The sequence below is a fragment of the Cebus imitator genome, unplaced genomic scaffold, assembly GCF_001604975.1.
Source record: "Cebus imitator isolate Cc_AM_T3 unplaced genomic scaffold, Cebus_imitator-1.0 Scaffold291, whole genome shotgun sequence".
Classification (NCBI taxonomy): Eukaryota; Metazoa; Chordata; class Mammalia; order Primates; family Cebidae; genus Cebus; species Cebus imitator.
Window position 1 is genome coordinate 1,166,754 of NW_016107606.1, and position 18,873 is coordinate 1,185,626.

Consider the following 18,873-nt stretch of genomic DNA (forward strand, 5'->3'; position numbering starts at 1 on the left):
GCTTATTTCACTTAACATAATGGTCTCCAGTTCCACCCATGTTGTTGTAAACGACTCAATCTCATTCTTTTTTATGTCTGAAGAGTACTCCATTGTGCGTATGTACCATATTTTTTTTTTTTGGTTTTTTAACTTTTATTTTAGGTCCAGGGACATACGTGCAGGTTTGTTATATAGGTAAGTTCAGGTCACAGGGGGTTGATGTACAGATTATTTCATCAGGTACTAAGCCTAGGACCCATTAGTCATTTTTTTCTGCTCCTTTCCCTCCTCCCACCCTCCTTAAGTAGGCTCCTGTGTGTGTTGTTCCCTTCTTATGGTCAGTTTCAAGCTACCGCTGGTTTCACAGGCTCACAAAATTATTGAGCATTCAGCACTGTGCCTCTGAAGTACTGTCCAAGCCGGGCCCCACCCCCACTGGGAAAGAGCTCTTCGTCATGAGGACGGGCAGGAAACCGTGGGCTAACATGAGGCCTGGAAGACAGTGGCTGGAGGAAGAGCTCATGCAGTGGTGTTCAAATGCAGCAAAGCCTATGATTTGAGAGACATTTCCGCGATTGATGAAATCTGGCAACTGACTGCATTTTTTAAAAAAAGAGAAGTCACGGAAAAATTAAAAGTGTTATCACTTGAAAGGTTAACTGAATGATGGTGTCTGTGATTGCGATTCAGCGAAAAGGAGCAGACATTGGTGGAAAAAAAGAATTCAGTTACATTTCAGCACCCTAAATTCATTAAGCACATCTGTGGGGCTGGCTTGAGAGAGAACACCAGGTCACGAGATACTTTCCTATGTAACCGGGGTACAGATATCCTAACTATTCTATAGACTCATCTACCCAGGAATTTTATACGAATTTAATAGAACACATTCAATGAAGCACGTCTTTCCTCCTACAAGTAAACTCACCCTACTCTTTATATTCTGGTTTAAAATGAATAGTATAATTTTCCACTAACCTGCCAAAGTAGGTCTGGAAGGTGTTCCTGGGTCTTTCATCTTCCTGTTGTCAAATATTATCACTTCCTTTTATTCTGTAAGTAAAATCTTCATGGATTTACTCTCAAGTGTAATTTTTAAACTTACTCGTTTCTGCTGTAACAAGTAGCTGTGACCTGAGTGCCATCCCTAAGAATTCATTTTTATATTTCTGCCACAATTAACTTCTTTTAAAAGTCATGGTATCCATCTTTAAAAAGTTGTATTATCGGGAACATGACAAGAATATGACCAGAAGGATGAAGCAACTGGAAGTTGGGTCACTGAGGAAGGGCTAAGAAATGCAAGCATTTGGCCTGGAGAGGAGAACATACGGTAGCTGTTCGTCATCAAGCACGAAGAAAGCGTCATAGGGAAGAGTCCTCAATCTGTGTGTCCCAAAAAGGAAACTCAGAGGTCACTGGGGAGGCAGTAACAGAAATGACTTTGGTTTTGTGCCAGGGGATCCTCCATTGAAGCTACTCAGATGTGGCTGGGGAGGCGTTGGTGCTCCAGGTAGGCAGAGCACTGGCGATCTGCCAGAGACTCATTTTAAAGGGAATTCTACCAGTTAGGAAGCATTGGGCTGGGGGTTCTTTAAAGACCTGATAAATGAAGGGTTCTATGATTCTCTGAAATGAATGTTCTCCACAAACCCATCATTCCTCCTTAACATTCATGTTTTTCCCAGTGACTGAGTTTTGCAAGCCAGTAACACTAAAGAAGAAACATTTATATTCTCTATGGCAGTAGAGTTATGTTGAATAAAGGCCTCGATGCCAACAGAGAGAATATGTGCTTTCTACTTTGGTACACACAGAGAGCTCATTAGTTCTAAATTTAGAAGTAAGATTTAGTGTTGGAGCGACTCCAAGTTTGACTAATACATTTGATGATGTCCTTGTTAGAAAAAAAAAAATACCATGATGGAGAATTCTATTTTTCTAGGTTGGTATGTGTGGGTGGAGAGGGAAAAACACATGCTGTTTTCTATGCGCTAATTCCATCTGTTCACAGTTATTGAGTAGGTGTGCCAGTCTAATGATGCTCAGTACACAGTAGGTATGCAGCGAGTGCTATTAGTCTGGCAGTATTTATAGTTCCCACTTGGCAGAGGTAAACCACTTAGCTAATTCTCAGAGTATCTTGATTTAGACCAACTGCTCTATTTTTCTGCAGGGCGAGCTGCCTGGTAACAAGACAGTGGTCAATCACAAGATGTCATGTTGTTTCAACAAAGTCTACTGAGCACCTACTAGGTGTAAATAAACAAACATAAACATAAGGAAATTAAAAAAATAAGTAAACAAAGGTAACCAAGATGCTGCATTTAAGAATCTGCTCTCAAGGAACTTGGTCTTGGCAGAAAGACACATTTGAGTAAGTTAGTATCATTATCAGTGCTCAGAAAGCCTGTTATTTAGCATATATTTGTTTCCAGGAATCTTAAAAAAGCCACTGCATAGATAGTTCAAAATTTTCTAAACTATCTTGCTTAAAAGCACTCAATAACTTTAAATGAAGGATTTCAGAGTAGAGTAGTACTTTACCACATATTTTTTCTCCATGAATATCAAAATAAATGATTTAAAATAATTTGTCAGCAGAATTATGTATTTTAAAATTAATAATAGAAATATCAAATATCAAGGTATAATGGTTTAATATGTTAAAAATATAATTTTTAATTTTATGCCCCCAAAATCAAGACAGTGTTCCCTCTAGGGAATTCTAGACCACGGCGATGTTCCCGTCGTCATTCACTAGGCTAGCTTTCCCTCCACCGTTAACAGCTGCAGGAGTGCATCAGCAGGGAGAAGTGGCCACGTCTCACGGTCAACCGCACACGTATACCTGTGGTGCCCATTCCTGCAAGCTCTGATGAGGAGAAACTGGGTGAAATAGAGGGGCAGGTGACATTTGGTCACAAACTAAATAACCACTGGCATCACCCGAGGATGTCACCATCACATCTGTTTTCCTCTTCCTCCTCTCTCTGACTCTCTTATTGACTTGACTGTAAAGTGGGTGGACCTCCCATTAGAACTTGGATTTGCACACTAATATCTACACATACCTTTTTAACACTGCACTCACTCAGATGCATGGGCAATTGTGTTTTAGATGCTGTTAATTTGTTAGAAAGAGAGTTGGCAATGGTGGTGACTTCGGATGGCTACACTGAAGCAAGAAGAGACAAAAAAATCTAGAGATGAGTAAAAAGAACAAATATTCATGTATACTATATTTTTCCTAAAAAAAAAAAAAAGCACTTGAAATTGTGATAGGCCTACATGGAATTGGGCTTCTAATATGTGGCTAATCATCATTTGATAATACTTAGAAACTGAAAATACTAATGAATCATAGTATGTCTCTCCATCTCTTCAAATCTGTAAGTTCCTATAATACATAAAAGGATTTTTCCCCAGGGAGACTTTTAACTTCTTTCTTTAGTCAATTCTTAAAAATGTTATAGTTTTTTACCGTGAATGCAAATATCTTATATATTATTTTACTTTCTAATTTGTTACTGTTAGTGAAGATAAATATTACTAATTTTTCTAAATTGGTTATTGTAACATGAACTTGATAAACTATTGTGTTTATTCTAATATTAATAATTGTCTGATTCTTTGGCGTTTCTACATGGATGACCATATCATCTGCAAATAATAACAACTGTAATTCTTCCTTTCCAGCATAGCAGAAGTAATTGTGAATATTTTTGGTTTGTTTCTAGTCATAAAGGAATTGTGTCTGAAGTTTTACATGATGTCTAATACTTATGACGGCGTTATGGTATGTAACCAGATTAAGGGATTTCCTAAACCTAATCATGAGAAAATACCTGTCAAAACCAAATTGAGGATGTCCTACCAAATAATTGGCCTCTCAGTTCTAAGAACTGGAGGGTTTGAGATTTTACTCTGCCTAAAAGCTAAAGTGTGAGCCTGCTACAATGTGGTGGATGCTGGCAGGAGACGTAAGACTCTTAGGTCAGAGACAAAGACTTCATTACACACAGCAGTCACAGGAACAAGACTACCAGCTTTTGCATTTGTTTCCTGAGATATATTTCCCGTAAGGCAGCACAGAGAGGACCAGTAACCCCTGCACAGTAGAGGAACCATGAGCTCAGGGAACCTGAATCTTTCGTTAGGTTGATGCAAAAGGAATTGCAGTACAATGGGCAGTAAGTATGTCCAGAGGGAGAAACTATATTTAACTTCCAAAACTATTTGCCAAACCATCATTTTTAAAATGATAATCTGAAACAAAAGTAGTCAGTGTCCTTCCTTGCAAGATATGCAAAAACCTAAGAAACCTTGGAGAACCGTCAGGAAGTAAACTTCAAATTGTCAAAATCAAGAAAATCAAGGAAAGCATGAGGAACTTGTCCAGACCAAAGACGCCTAAAGAGACGTGATTAACTAAAAGCTACCTGTGATCCTGAGCTGGCTCCTTTTACTATGATAAACATGGAAACAACTGGAGAAATTGGAGCTGAGGGTCAGATACAGTAATGCGTCAATGCTGGCTTTCTGACTTTGAGGATCATGAGTATCGAGGTTATGTAGGAGGATGCCCGTGCTTGTAGGAAAAAGATACTAAAGTATTTGGTGGTGATGGGCATCCAGTTGACAACTTAACTTTTTTTTAAATCCTTTTAGTTTTTCTCTAATTTTAGGATTGCTTCAAAGTAACGTGGGATTCTGAGGCTTCAGGGAAAAGTAATGTTTCAATTAGCATATCGACTTATTTATACTTTTATTAGTTTATGCATGCTCCAATGTCTTCCTAAACAATTTTTATCCACATATATTAAAATGTCTATCTGTATAATTGAAGTGTGACATATATTATTGTATCATTTTACTTTCATTGTTTTCAATGTTCGTTTTTGACATTATTTCTCTTATTCCACTCTGCTTTATTTACTGATATATCATCTCTTTTTCTGAAAAGGTGAGTTTTTGAGTCTTGATAAAATACGTTTAGAGGTATCAACTTAAGTTTCACTACTACTTTCGCTTATATTTTGACACATAGCATTTAATTATTAGTCCATATTAAATATGCTATAATTTCTCTTTTGATTTCCTATGAATCCAAGAGTAATTTAATAACGTTGTGTTTTGAGTCATTTGAAAATGTTTAAGCTGTTATTTTATTTAAAACAAAGTCATGTTACTGACTTATTGGAGTTTTTTGGAAAGTTGCTTTGTGGTTATTACATGACCAAATTTTATAAATGCCCAGAAATATGTTTTTATTTGTGACATGTAGAATTTTACATATATGCATATTTATACACACACAATAGTTCAAGCTTACAAATTATGTTACGTATATCTTCTACATTTTTGCTTATTTATACTTGTCTTTATAAGCTTTTAAGGAAAGAGTATTACAAATTACATTTACTGTTTTTCTGCCTTTTTCTATAAATCTCTCAGATCTGGTAAATACTGGCATATGTATTGATGTTTGAAGTGATTACATCTTTAGCTCTGTTTTTTACCAACATATAATATGTTTTCTTCTTTGGCTTTCAGTGTTATTTGTTTGTTCCCATTATATCAAATATTGGTGGACTTTAAAAATAAAATCTGAGTTTTTGTTGTTATATTGAGATGTGTTTCTCACCTACTTTTTCCAATTTTGCATTGGAAGTTATTTTTTTATTTCATCTTCTTTTCTACTTTGTATTGGATACATCTTTTCCCTTTAGTTTCAGTCATGGGATCTATTTTTATTCTTGTTTACCTTTAACATAAAAATTCTATTAAGACTTAAATATCCTTATGACTTTTGCAGATATATTGTTATATATTTTTTCCTTCATTACAAATACACTAGTGTGTTCTCATGTCAAATTTATTACGTCCACACACACATAATCCCACAACACATGACTATGCCTAGGTTTCTCCTTCTGGCTCCTTCTAAATTGTTAGATTGCTTCTTGTAGATAGGCAGGCAGCCAGACAGATAGATAGCTCATACATACATACACACAAACGTACACAATAGATGATAGATATTTGCCATTTGTTAAAGGGAACTGGATCACTAGATTGCAGGGACACACGTCTGAAGTCTGTAGCTTGGCAGGCTGGAAATTTAGGCAAGAGTTGATGTTGCTTCTTGAGTCCTAAACCCTGCAGGGCAGGCCAGGCAGGCTGGAAGCTCTGAGGGACTTTCTATGGTGCAAACGAGACAGAATTCCTCCTTTAGGAAACCTCAATCATCACTGCTAAGGCTTTAGACTGACTTCATAAGCCACAGCAACACTATGAAGGCTAACTTGTTTTACTTTGTCTACTGATTGTAAATGTTAATCATATTTTAAAAACAAAAACTTTCATAGCAATATCTAGTCTAGTGTTTATCCAAACAACTGGACACCAAAGCCCAGTTGAGGCAACATGAAATTAACCATCTCAGGTGTTGTGAATACATTTTTTAACCTACCTCTTCTTTAGACAAAAACATTTTAATAAATTTAATTAATCTTATTTTCTACATTTTTTGGCTAAATTCTTATTAGTTTATTTTTCCTTTTATTAAAAAAACATCTTCAAAAGTGTTTCTCAAGTTGTTCTTTAAAAAGTGATATTTCAAGGTATGGCTGAGAACCTAAGTGCTCTGGTCTTACTTTACATAACAATTTGGCTAGCTGTAACATTATCGATTCAAATTTACATTTTCCTCCTCAGTTAATTTTAAAATATTATTTCATTGTTTTCTTGCATCTAGTGATATCAATATGATTTTTCTGTTTCAAGGCAGTCTGCTCTGTATCTTCGAATGCATTTAAATGATCCTTGGAGTATATATTCTCACTTTATTACAAGGTGTACATGTGTAGGGTTTTTTTTCAATTCTCTGTAGAACATTTAATCAAATGACTTAATTTTTTTCTTTGAAACCGTGGTTTTCAAAGTTGGTCTCTAGAATCTTCAGCTTTGTTGTAATTGCAAATCCTTGTTCCCCACATTAGATCCACTGAGTGAGACTCTCTGGGTCTGGCAGTCCCAACTGCCTCTAGGTGATGGTGAACGCCTTGTTTAAGGTTTGAACACCACTGCTGTAAAAGATAAAAACTTTCATCATGCTTCCTTTAAATATTCCCTCTTCTCCTTTAGTTGTTCTTGTTTTATAGGACTCCTGTTACACAGATGTCGATGATTTTACATGTCAATGTTTATCATTTTCTGCTGTTTTATCAGAGGGTTCTTCAGTTGAATCTTTCAACTCCATCATTTTCAGCTGTGCTCATCTTACTTTTTTTCCCCCAGTGTTTGTTTATTTCATTTCAACTACTACACATTATACTTAATAGTTCCATTTGATAGTTTATGATTTCTTGTTTCTTTTTCAGATTTAAAAAAACCTCCTTTATCCTTTCAAATATTTCGTTTTAATTTTAAAATTCTTGCCTATTACAACAATTTCAGCTTCCATGGTATATGTTGCCTCATTTGTTGTCATTGGTCATGGCTCTAACCTTTAGCACTTTGGTCATCTGACCTGTAAACTCATTTTCTCTTAGATGTCACCTCCCAGGTCTGGTAAAATGGCTTAGGGGAAGACCAAAGGACAGATCCAGGGTTGTGAGCTTCTGGTGAGATTAATTACAACGGAGAGAACGTGGACCAAGCAGGTGGCCAACAAACACAGACGTCTGTTCGTAACTTACATTCATTACTGTGTGCCAGTCCAGCCAGTGTTTTATTTTTAAATTTTAATGTAATGCAAGATTGGCAGGCAATGTTTGATTTTTAGTTTGCATTACACCAGGTTTTGTGTTTGTTTTTAGTGAATGCAAAATCTAACAGCTCTCATCTCTTACCTGTGCTACATCAAACAGCTGCCAAGTGATACCCAGCCGAGACTTTATCTGCACTATCACGATCTCATACACCTGTCATCCTGCACCCTTGTTTGTCTTCTCAATCTAGAATAGATAATCCTTGAGAGTAAAGAAGAACTTGTCTGATTTCCTTAACATTCTAAACCTAGTCACAGGCACAGCAAACAGCACATAGATAGAGGTTTTGCAATTGTTTTTATTGAATAATAAATATATGACACAATTGCTCAGAACCTTTGTAAAACTATCTTCACACTATTATTTCAATACATTTAATGATGACTAAGTTTTATCCTTTGTGTTATCTATTTTATGTTAAAGGATGGTGAAAAATCTAATATTTTGGTATCTATTAAGGCAAATAAAGACCCCATGAGTGATGAGACGTTATGACTGTCTTGAGTGATTTATCTCTAAGTGTTCAGCAAAATATCTGATACACGGAAGACTGTTGAAATACACTATCTATTATGCATTATTAAATAATACTTCAATTTAATACAGAATTATTGATCAATAATCATTACAAATTGTGTTTGTGCAGATGAACATCCATGGGCTTATAGCAACACCCATAACCTCTTGTGAAGTTCGTTTTCTTTTAAATAATTTTCTTGTTTAATATTGTTTGTTACATTATCAAGTCCTTCACTTGCGGCTACTTTGGGAAATGAATGGTGGAGCCCTGTTCAGGGTGTGTCATGCTCAAAGCAGAAACATGTCTGCAATAATCTTTATTCTTAAGACCAGAAACTGCAATGGATAATACTGGCTTGGGTACGGGTTTAATTGGCCTGTGGAACCCATGGTTGAAAATATTTTTTGTTTGTTCAAAAGTTTTATTTCTTTGTAGACAGTGACTGACTGAGAAACCAGATAAGCAGAACACACTGGAAATAAATCCTTATTATACATGATTATTACAATACAGGGAAGCCCAGTAGCTTTGACGGAGAAGACAGCTCTTGTACCTTCCCTTAGGAATTCAGAAGCATGTTTAACATTTACAACTTGTGAGCCACTCTTTCCTTAACATATTGAAAATTCTTTGTGATGCACTTTGGACATAGAAAAACCTGTTCATATATCTTCAACATGTCTGTGATTTATTGAGAGGAATAAAATACTTATTAATCATTTGAGTTCAGGATATGAAATAATTTTTCAACATGTCCAGATGAGCCTGTCCAGTTAAATTCTATCATCAATTGCAGGCGATGGTAGAGACTTGGGCTGGAGTGTCAATCTGTCTCCAGACACAGTTTTAATTTCACCTTCCACCAGCGCATCAGTGGCTTGACAGTGAATTACGAGTTTCCCACTCTTAGCTGGACAAGTCACTCACAGAAATTTTTTTTTTATAACGTGACCCAATTCTGGAAGAACTATTTTACATAAATGTGATTGTTTTTATGAAAATAAAAAATATATTTTTTACATGTAGAATAAATCACATGACATATAAAATAGGAATTCTATACACTGTGCATTTCTCTCTTCAACAATCCTGCAATGAATTCTAAAATTCAGTTTTTGTCAGTGAAGAAGAAAATTTGTGTAGTGAAGAACTATGTTTCTATTAAGAATTCCATAGACCAAGGCAAGCCTCATAGTCGGTTTACTTCCCAAAATGACAGGGTACTTTTAAATACACAACTTAATATCATTGCTGTAGAACATTGAAAGATAATCAATTAAATGTGTTTCCCAGGTGGGGCATGGTGGCTCATGCCTGTAATCCTAGCACTTTGGGAGGCCGAGGCAGGTGGATCACCTGAGGTCATGAGTTTGAGACCAGCCTGGCCAACATGGCGAACCCCTTTCTCTTCTAAAAATACAAAAATGAGCTGGGTGTGGTGGTGGGCACCTGTAATCCCAGCTATTTGGGAGGCCGAGGCATGAAAATTGCTTGAACCCTAGGGACAGAGGTTTCAGTGAGTCAAGATCACACCACTGCACTCCAGCCTGGGCAAGAGAATGAGACTCCATCTCAAAAACAAACAAACAAAAAATAAATACATTGCCAACACTGATAAGGATACAGAAATATAAAACAGCAGTTTTTTTTTAAGGAAGGAAATTTCAGATAACTGTTTTAATGACTATCCACTCTAATAGAAACCAGTAGTTAAAAGTATTTAACAATAAAACAATTGATGCTGAACAGTGTGAGTAAAGTTTAGGCTATATCAGTGAATACCTAGAGTGACCAAGAGGCGATCAAAATGGAGACTGAATGTGTTCGTGCATTCTGCCTGGTTTATACGAGACTCATAAAGGTATTTAGTGTCATTTTAGGGGTGACATTAGATTATAAGTGTGCAGAATTCAACACAGTGCCTTGTGTATAGTGAGTGCCCAAGATAGGTGAGCTGTTACTGTAGTTATAATAAGTTATTTTAGTACCGTTTAATGGCAGGCTGTTCAAGTATCTCCATGTAAATATGCCTTTTCTGAATATCATTGCTTTATGAAAAGATACCAATTGTAAACCAGTGTGTCTCAGTTGAGGCTGATTTTGCCCTAGAGGGTACAATTGGCAATGCCTGGAGACTTTTTGACTTTCGTGATGGGGGAGGGCTTGTTAAAGGCATCTGGTCAGGGGAGGCCCAGGGGATGCTGTTAAGCATCCTACGATGCACAAGATAACCTCCCACCAACAAAGAATGATCCTGCCCGTGGTGTCCATGGTGCTGAGGTTGAGAAAGCCTGTCCTAAATCATGTATGTGATTTTCTTGTTTTGCTTAGTTGTTGTAACGACTGAGAAACGGCAATAATAAAAATGGAATATGCCGTGTCAGCTCTTCACCTGTCCCCTCAGTACTGTTGTAGCCAAACAGAACATGCAGGGGAGAAGGCGGAAGAAAAGAATTCTTACAGAAACAAGACGTAAGAGGAAAGAAGAGAAGGTAATGAGTCAATGAGATGACAGGCAGAAAAAAAATTGATGAGTGTCTCTCACTCCAAATTACTGTTGTGAAAGAATGGGTTGAATCTGAGCTTAAAAATTTAAAAATTTGGCCAGGCATGGTAGCTCATGCCTGTAATCCCAGCAATTTGGGAGGCTGAGGAGGGAGGATCAACCGAGGTCAGGGATTTAAGACCAGCCTGACCGACAGGGTGAAACCCCGTCTTTATTGGGGGTCAGGTGAAGTACAACACACAAGACACCTGATGGGTTTTCTCATGCTTTTGTGGGTCACTGGGTCCCGGTGGGGGAGGGCAAGGAGGGTCTATGGCAAGAAGTAGCCCCATCACACTGGGCAGTCACCTGGTCCCCTGGGCAGGGTGCTCACGGCCTTAGTGTAGAAACGTGGAAGTATTAGGAAAACACAGTTTTAAAATTTACCATACATATGGACATCACACACACCCTTTCCAATCTTGTCTCTTTCAAATAAATTATTTGCGCGGGACTCAACAGCCACGAAGCGGCCTTCCCAGAAGTGGCCCTGGTTGGAGTGGCACCCAGCCTCTGTTGCCCGCTGTCAGGGCTGATACGACGCACAGGTAAATAGCCGTGATAAAAGGAACAGCAGGAGAGAGAGAAGCAGAGTGTGGCAAGATGCCCTCCAATTTTCCTCTTTTTTGTGGAGAGGTCAAAGGTCCATCATGCATGATTAAAACTTTAATTAAATATACTTGAATTCTAGTTTAAAATGTAGCTTCACTCTCCACTGGACACTTTAGGTTTTCCAATAAGATGATAAATCTCAGTTGCCATAGAAATTTTACTCCCTGAAATGTTATTAAAAGTAGGTTTTTGTTATCTGGCAAAACTCATCATGTGGATTACTGTTGATAATGATAGGGAGATTCCTTGTGAGTTGAAGAAAGAAACAAGGAAACTGGCATTTGTTGAGACTAGGAATACCACTGCTGTTCCTTGTTTTGCAAGCATGCTCTCATTTACTTTTCTTCACCAAAATCGCAGGTGAGTATCACCACCCATTTGATAGTTGAAGAAGCTGAAACAGAGAGACAAAATATTTTGTACAAGACCACAGAGCTGAGAATGTGGGAAGCACCAAGGTCTGTGGCTTTCAAGCCTTTGAACCCAACACCACACTCTCTCTCCAATAATCTAGAAAGGAATGCATGATTTATCTTCCAAAACAGAGCTTCCAAAAATTAAATACTATTTACTGAGAGTTGATAGGATTCTACAGAACAATAAAATCTCTAAAATGCATTAAAACAAATTGTAAAAATATTAAATGTGCTCAGAGCTGTAACTTGGTTCCCTAATGACTGGGAAATATGACATCATGGATGGACAATGTCTGTGTGCAGGCGATTTGGCTTCAATCTAAGGGAGTTGCAAGAGAAAGGAATACTGGAAATTGAATGTCTGCTTCTCTGTGCAGAGGTTTGCTTGTTTCTCTGCCTTGAGTCTCACACTGTGACATCATTCTAACAGAAATAGAAGAACGGCTTGCCAAATTTAGGACATACATGAACTTTGTGATTTCTTACATTTGAAATACATTCAAATCTTTAGAAGTCAGTTTGTGAACTATAAAAGAAAAGAACATGACTTCCTTTTTCCAAGAAAAGTGCCTCCCAACGCCTTCTTGGACATCATATTTCCTCCACAAAACCAGACTTCAATGAGCTAAGTGTGAGTAAATTAGAAACATATGTACCAAATTGTCTCTGGGTCTGACTGCTATAAAGGAAACACTCAAATCCTCTAACAATGAATGTGACAATCTGAATATTTGGGTACACATTAAACCTGCTTAAAAACTCGTAATTCAACACCTTTGTGAGAGTGTAACTTACTAGTATGCACCAATTCTAACACTTAGTACTATGTCGTTCTTCTTAAAACCAAGTCTAAATGCAATTTAAGATAAGATACTCCTTTGTATCCTCCAAGCAGCTAAGGCACCTCAGAATGAGAAAATAAATTTAAAAAAATACAAACAAAAACAAAAAGCCAAACTCAAAGAGGGGGAAAAAAGTCATACTTTTGATCTGGGCATTTCCATTTAAGCTTTTCTGAAAGGTGAGAGAGGAGGGATAGTTTTTGCATTATGAATGGCTATCAAAATTGTTTTTGTCTTACAGAAACTGAAATTGATTTATGTTTGATAAATAGCACTCAATACAATGCAAATACAGAAGAAATCTGTAACGCATTGTAGCTAAATATCAACACTATCAACCCCTCAACACGTCTCCTAAGTTGTCTGCACTCTGATTTATTTTCATGTTATTGGGAACTGATTATAATTGTTTTCATTTGCATTTGAGAATGCTTGTGCTCCCAGAAGATTTACTCTAGAATCTTTACTTTGAGAAGATTTGGAATGACAATAGGTGTCATTATCTTACTTTTAAGTATATTTTTATGCATGATCTATAGATCTTTAAAAAATTCAAGAAGTTTTAAAATCCATAATTTATGTCTCAATTCTCACTCCATATATTCTTATATGAGCAGCCCCGATATATCATAACATCTTTGACAAACCCTGGGTGCTGTTCACCTTATAAGGCATCTTCTCCAATGGAATGTAGCCAGCCTTGTGTATTTCATCAACCTTCAAAGATCGGTTCTGTTTCAGTGTGGGATGACTGTGTTTTGGCAAGAAGCAGTGAAGTCTTGAGTGTGTGGGGATTTAAAAATCAATCTCATCTTTCGTAACAGCACCAGCAGCCCTTTTAGTTTTAATGTCCCCAAATAATAGAGGCTGCTTGTTGCACTGGATGTAACGGGCTTAGCAGATTGTTTCCTAATTGGTGTTTTTCGTCTTAGCTTCAGCTCTGGCGTTTTCCTTCTGGATTTGAGCACAGCATTTCCTCAAGTGGGAGCCAGAGGAACTAGAGAGTCCCAGCCTTTGTGCAGGGCTGTGCAACCTGGGCTTTGTCGAGACAGGATTGCATTACCATGACATTTAAGGAGGAAAAAACAAGCTGCTCTGAATTGTGTCAATCTCACTTGTGATCTATTTTTGAACAATGTACTAGAAAGATATTCCCGTTCACACAGCACTAGTGATTTACCCTCTGGTGGATTCTACCCTTCCAGCTGCTTGGTGATAAATAAAGCCGGAGTGGAGAGAGACTGTAAATAAAAATTAACTGCACCCAGCCGGCCTCCCAATGCTTTCATTTCTGCATGCTTGTTTGATGAGGTACTTTTCAAGTCCTCTTAATTGCGATATAAAATAAGGCCTCTGGTAATCAAAAGTTCTAGAAAAAACTGTTTGGAGGGAGGCTGTCCACCTTGGTTGTCCTCAAATTTTTCTTGTTGGTTTTTCACTTCCCAACCTCATTGCCATTTCAATAACTCCGGGGTATATGACACCACGCAAACCTGACACTGCCGTGGCCAGACAGAGAATCCAGGAGTTCTGATCCTCCCACCGATACCTACCGTAGTGTGGAAACTCTCCTGTCTCTTTTACCGAGCCAAGACAGTGTTAGACAGCCTTCAAAGAAGTGTTTTAAGAATTGAGAGAGAAATATATACAGAAAGAGAAAGAAACAGAGACAGACAAGCAGATATGCACATACGCACATACAGAGGGAAGGAGACAAAGCTGGAGAGATGATAGGAAGAAATAAGGAGACCGATATAAAGGAACAGAGAAATGGAGAGAGACAGATACATACAGGGAGAGAAAGCCAGAGGGAGCAGAAAGGGAGAAACAGAGAAAAATACAGAGAGGAAGAGAGACACAAAAATAGAGTGAGAGTGACAGAGAGGGAGAGAAAAGCAAAATAGAGCAGCAACGCAGTTACACACTATAAATTCCCAAAACGGTGAGTACCCATGCGTGCATTTGGTCATCACTATTTACTGGTTTATGGACGTCTGTCTGGCACTTTCCTTTGTCCTGAGTGGCTTGCTGTGGACACAGTCTCTATTTGGCTCTCAGTCTGGTGATCCTCTCTCTCAGGGAAATTTAGTGCTCCACCCCTCAGCTCTATGTGTGTCTAGCGACTTTGGGCCTTGAAGTTGGAGACTTTCCTTTGTATAATAAAATCTGCACCACAGCAGGTTTCTCCTGTCACTAGAAGCAGAAAACAACTCTTGCTTTTTCAGCGTCCGTGGGCGGTAGCTGGCTGCCCTTTCAGTTCCGGATTTCCGTCGAAGATGTCCTAATTTTGAACAGAACAAATGGCACTTGCAGCACCCAACCCATCAGGAAATCCTGTTGTCTCTGCCTTTGGAAGATCCAGAGCCTTATGAATTGTCACCATTTCTCTGCTACTCACCACTGCAGCTGGAGCCACCGTCCTGTCACTGGCTTTGCACTTGTGCCCTCTGGGTCCCTGCTCCACAGCCTGGCTCCTTCAGACTGTTCTCACCCCAGCAGCAAGAGAGTCGCCGTGCAGGCCAACCACAGGTGCTCACTTCAGCAGCACAGCCACTAAAGCTGGAACATGCAGAGAAGAGGAGCGTGGTCCGTGCACAAGGATGACACAGAAATTAATGAGGCATTCCGTATTCTGTATGAATATACTAAAAGCAGCTGAATTGTAGACATGGAGGAGAACACATTTTACGGCACGTGAATTATATCTCAATTCAGCTACTGTAAACTAAATAGACAAAAGCAGATCATGCCCATCCTCTGCTCAAAACTCTGGAGTGGTTGTTTATTCCATTCAGAGTAAAATCTACGTTCTTAAAAAAGCCAAAAAGCTTCCCGTGATCTAACGCCCTCCACCCCCATCATTTACAATCCAAGCCTTTCTCTAGTTATTTTTTAACTCACATCAGTTGGATGCCAATTTGCACTGTTCCAGGAATGTGGCAGATACCTCCCACCTCAGCTGTCCCCTCATTAAGAACTCTTAAAGACAGGTGGACCTGCGTCCCCAAATTTGGTTCAATGTTGAGAGCAGTGATGCCACACACACACACACACCCTCAAGACAGTGTAGCAATGTATATTTACGTAGCAGGAGAACAGAGTGAACTTCTTAAACAGGTCTCAAATGGTGTGAAAGAGCAAGGAAAGGCGCATAGCTAGGGGTTTAACTGTGGTGAGCAGGTGAGTGGGGTTGGGTAAAGGTGCCCAGAACGGGGGGCTTGTGTGATCTGAATCTCCTGCCACTGTCCATGAGGGAGCACTTGGGCTTTCTTCTCAGCTCGCCCAGATGTAGGACAAGCTGAGATGGGGACCAGGACCAGCATTTGGCCAATGCGGCTTAAATGTTTTCAAGCATCAAAAAATGGAGTCAGCGTCTTTATCACACAGCTATTTGCTGAAACCTCGGGAGCTCAGTAAGTCTATTCTGAACACACCCTGCAAAATTCCCCTTCATCCCTCGTTGGTTTCTCCCCCATCTGTGTTCCTGGCTTGGTGTTGACTTTTTCACACATCACTGGTCACCTTCTCGTGTGTCCTGTCATTTTCCTAAAATACTCAGAATTTGCTGTCAGGGTTCCCCTGACTCCTCTCCTGACCTGCTAAAAATCAGCTGCTTGAGGGCAGGGGTCTTTGTTCCAAATGCAGATGAATCCCGCATGTCTGCAGCAGACCTGGCACCTGGTAGATGATCCGTAGGTACACACTGAGTGAATGCAGATGCTTGAGAAGCACTCAGCATCCACTCAATAACCCGGTTCTATGGGTTGGTGCAACAGTAACTGCGTTTTTTTTTTTCCATTAAAAAGTAAAGGCAAAAAACCGCACTTACTTTTTCACCAGCCAATTGTTGCCAAATTCTCTTCGGTGGCTCACCTTTTCAATAATTTTTTAACCTGAATCTTAGCCCTTGGAGCTATCAGAATTTTACCAGTGGTTAAAATATTAAAGCAATATCATGCATATGAGAAGTAAATTAGATATTTATGCCAGAAATTGTAACGATCTCTGACAGCTAGAATTATTATAGTTACTGAAAAACTAGCTTGATTTTGAATGTCTGCTCAAAGATAAGTCATTAAGTTGTAATTGTAAAAGCCTATCGAAGTTTTTAAGTGAGACACAATGACCGAGGCAGTGTTCTAAGAGGCTGTGAGGTAAGGCGGGGAGTTGGATTCTACTCTGTTTCTATTACTAATTAACTCTGAGTTATTTCGTCCACTACACTGAACAGTCTGTTGCCATTATAGGACTAACATGAATGTGATGAGAGTATATTTATTTTCTTACATGCACTGTTAGGATAACACACAATAAAAGTACCAAGTTGTCCCTTACTTGGCTAAAGAAGACATTATAAAAGACCCAAAAATATGCATATAACATGTAATGAAGGCCTTTCACTTTGATGCATTTAGGACTTGTTCTCTCTGGATTTGCATCTTGCACTGGCTGGAATAACAGTGGTGCCTTTAACCTTACTTTCTGATGTCATCACTTCTCTGAGGATTTCGGGGGGTTGCCATTATGATCGTCTTTTGGCAGTAGAATTTAAAAAGAAAATTCCAGGGACAACACTCTGGTTGAAGATCAGCACACTTATACCTGATCTTCAACCACTTATACCAGATCTTCAACCACTCCCTATACCTGCAACCTCTTCTTAGAATTTTCCTCCGCTTCCTGGCATTATCTGCAACCGAGATTCATGATGGAGATTCAGCATCCTCGGTAGCCATTTACGCAGGAAGCCACATGTTCTCCTGCATCCCAGAGGCTCAGTTTCAGAGGTGGGTCTCCTGTCCTCCCTGATGCTCAGTGTCACCTTCCACACCCATCCCCAAAGCTTCCACTGCTCTTTTGAAGTTTATGACATCTGGTTTTACAGATTTTAGAGGTTCTACTTTTTCTGTCATCAAGTAATCTTCAGCTCATTTCTTCTATTCTCCAAAAACTTACTTCCTAATTATTTAGACTCACCATCTCAACACTTCTTTTTGTTCTTGGAGACTGCAGTACTTTTGCCATGACTCTCTGAAATGCTGCACTATCTGTTCCTTTATGTACTTATTGCCATGACTTTCCTCTACTACTTCTGAGCCACTGACATATAGGAATTATGTGAATTTGCTAACACTCTGATGTGAATAATCCAGTTGTCCCATTCTCCGATCACATTCACCTCTTATTGCTTTGCTTCTTTGCTTAAGTGAAACATAAAAAAGATGCAGCCTCATACAGACCCTTTATTTTCTCTTTATCAGTTCCTTCTGTCTTTATTTCTCCAGTCATCTGGTTTATATTGCCAGGCTCATAAATAAATCTATCCCCTCGCAAATATTCTCACTTCCATTCCCTCCTTTTCCTCCTAGAAACACTTTACCCCAGATGATTCAGAAATCTGTCTTCATTGTGCCTATAAAGACCAATACTGCATAACATCATTAAATTTGGCAGCTAAGTGTCATCATGTGTTCATAAATTTCAAAACAAAATGGTCACTCAATTTTATATTATGGTCAGCTAACCCTCGCAGGCTTCCCATGCTATTTCATAATGTCTTTTTTTTTTCTTCAAATTTTCTACTTCTCTTCCCTTGGGTTATGGTTCATTACTGACTTTTCCATCAGACCAGAGTTGTGTTTTTCTTCAGTCACCAAATCTTCAAGTCTTCTTGCACCTGCACCTATTTTCATTTTTATTTTTAAATTGTGCAAGTATACAATGGTACCAAATGTGGATTCACCTTCTGTGATGAATTAAAAGTGTTCACTAGGCAATTATTACATCCTTCACTTTTTAGGATTTGGGGCGTAGTAGTAAAAATGGTAGATTAAATTTCCTTTCACATTGAAATTTTATTCCAGTGGATGAATAAACAGATAAGTAACTAAGATATTAGATAATTACAACTAAGATATCAGGCATCTACTTTCTCAGCAAATTTCAGTACACAATACAATGTTATTAACTGCAGTTATTGCCTGTTTATCTCGTGGTATACATTCTCTTTCTAGACATTCATCTGAGACATCTGCATCTTTTCACCTTAACCCTTTGTCTCCTTAACTCACTGTCCCCTAGTTTTCATGTCTCTTTAGTCTCCATCTATCTGGGAGAATTTCTTCAGATTTCTTTGTGTTTCATGACCTTGATGCTCTTGAAGAGTACTGGTCAGTTACTT

The 18,873-nt window shown here is 38.4% G+C and overlaps 1 non-coding gene across 1 annotated transcript; it reads left to right on the plus strand.

Moving 5' to 3' along the window:
* Positions 1-15,221: 15,221 nt before the first annotated feature.
* Positions 15,222-15,327, plus strand: LOC119467457. Its single transcript, XR_005195998.1, has one exon. It is a non-coding gene; the product is annotated as a U6 spliceosomal RNA (small nuclear RNA).
* The last annotated feature ends 3,546 nt before the right edge of the window (positions 15,328-18,873 follow it).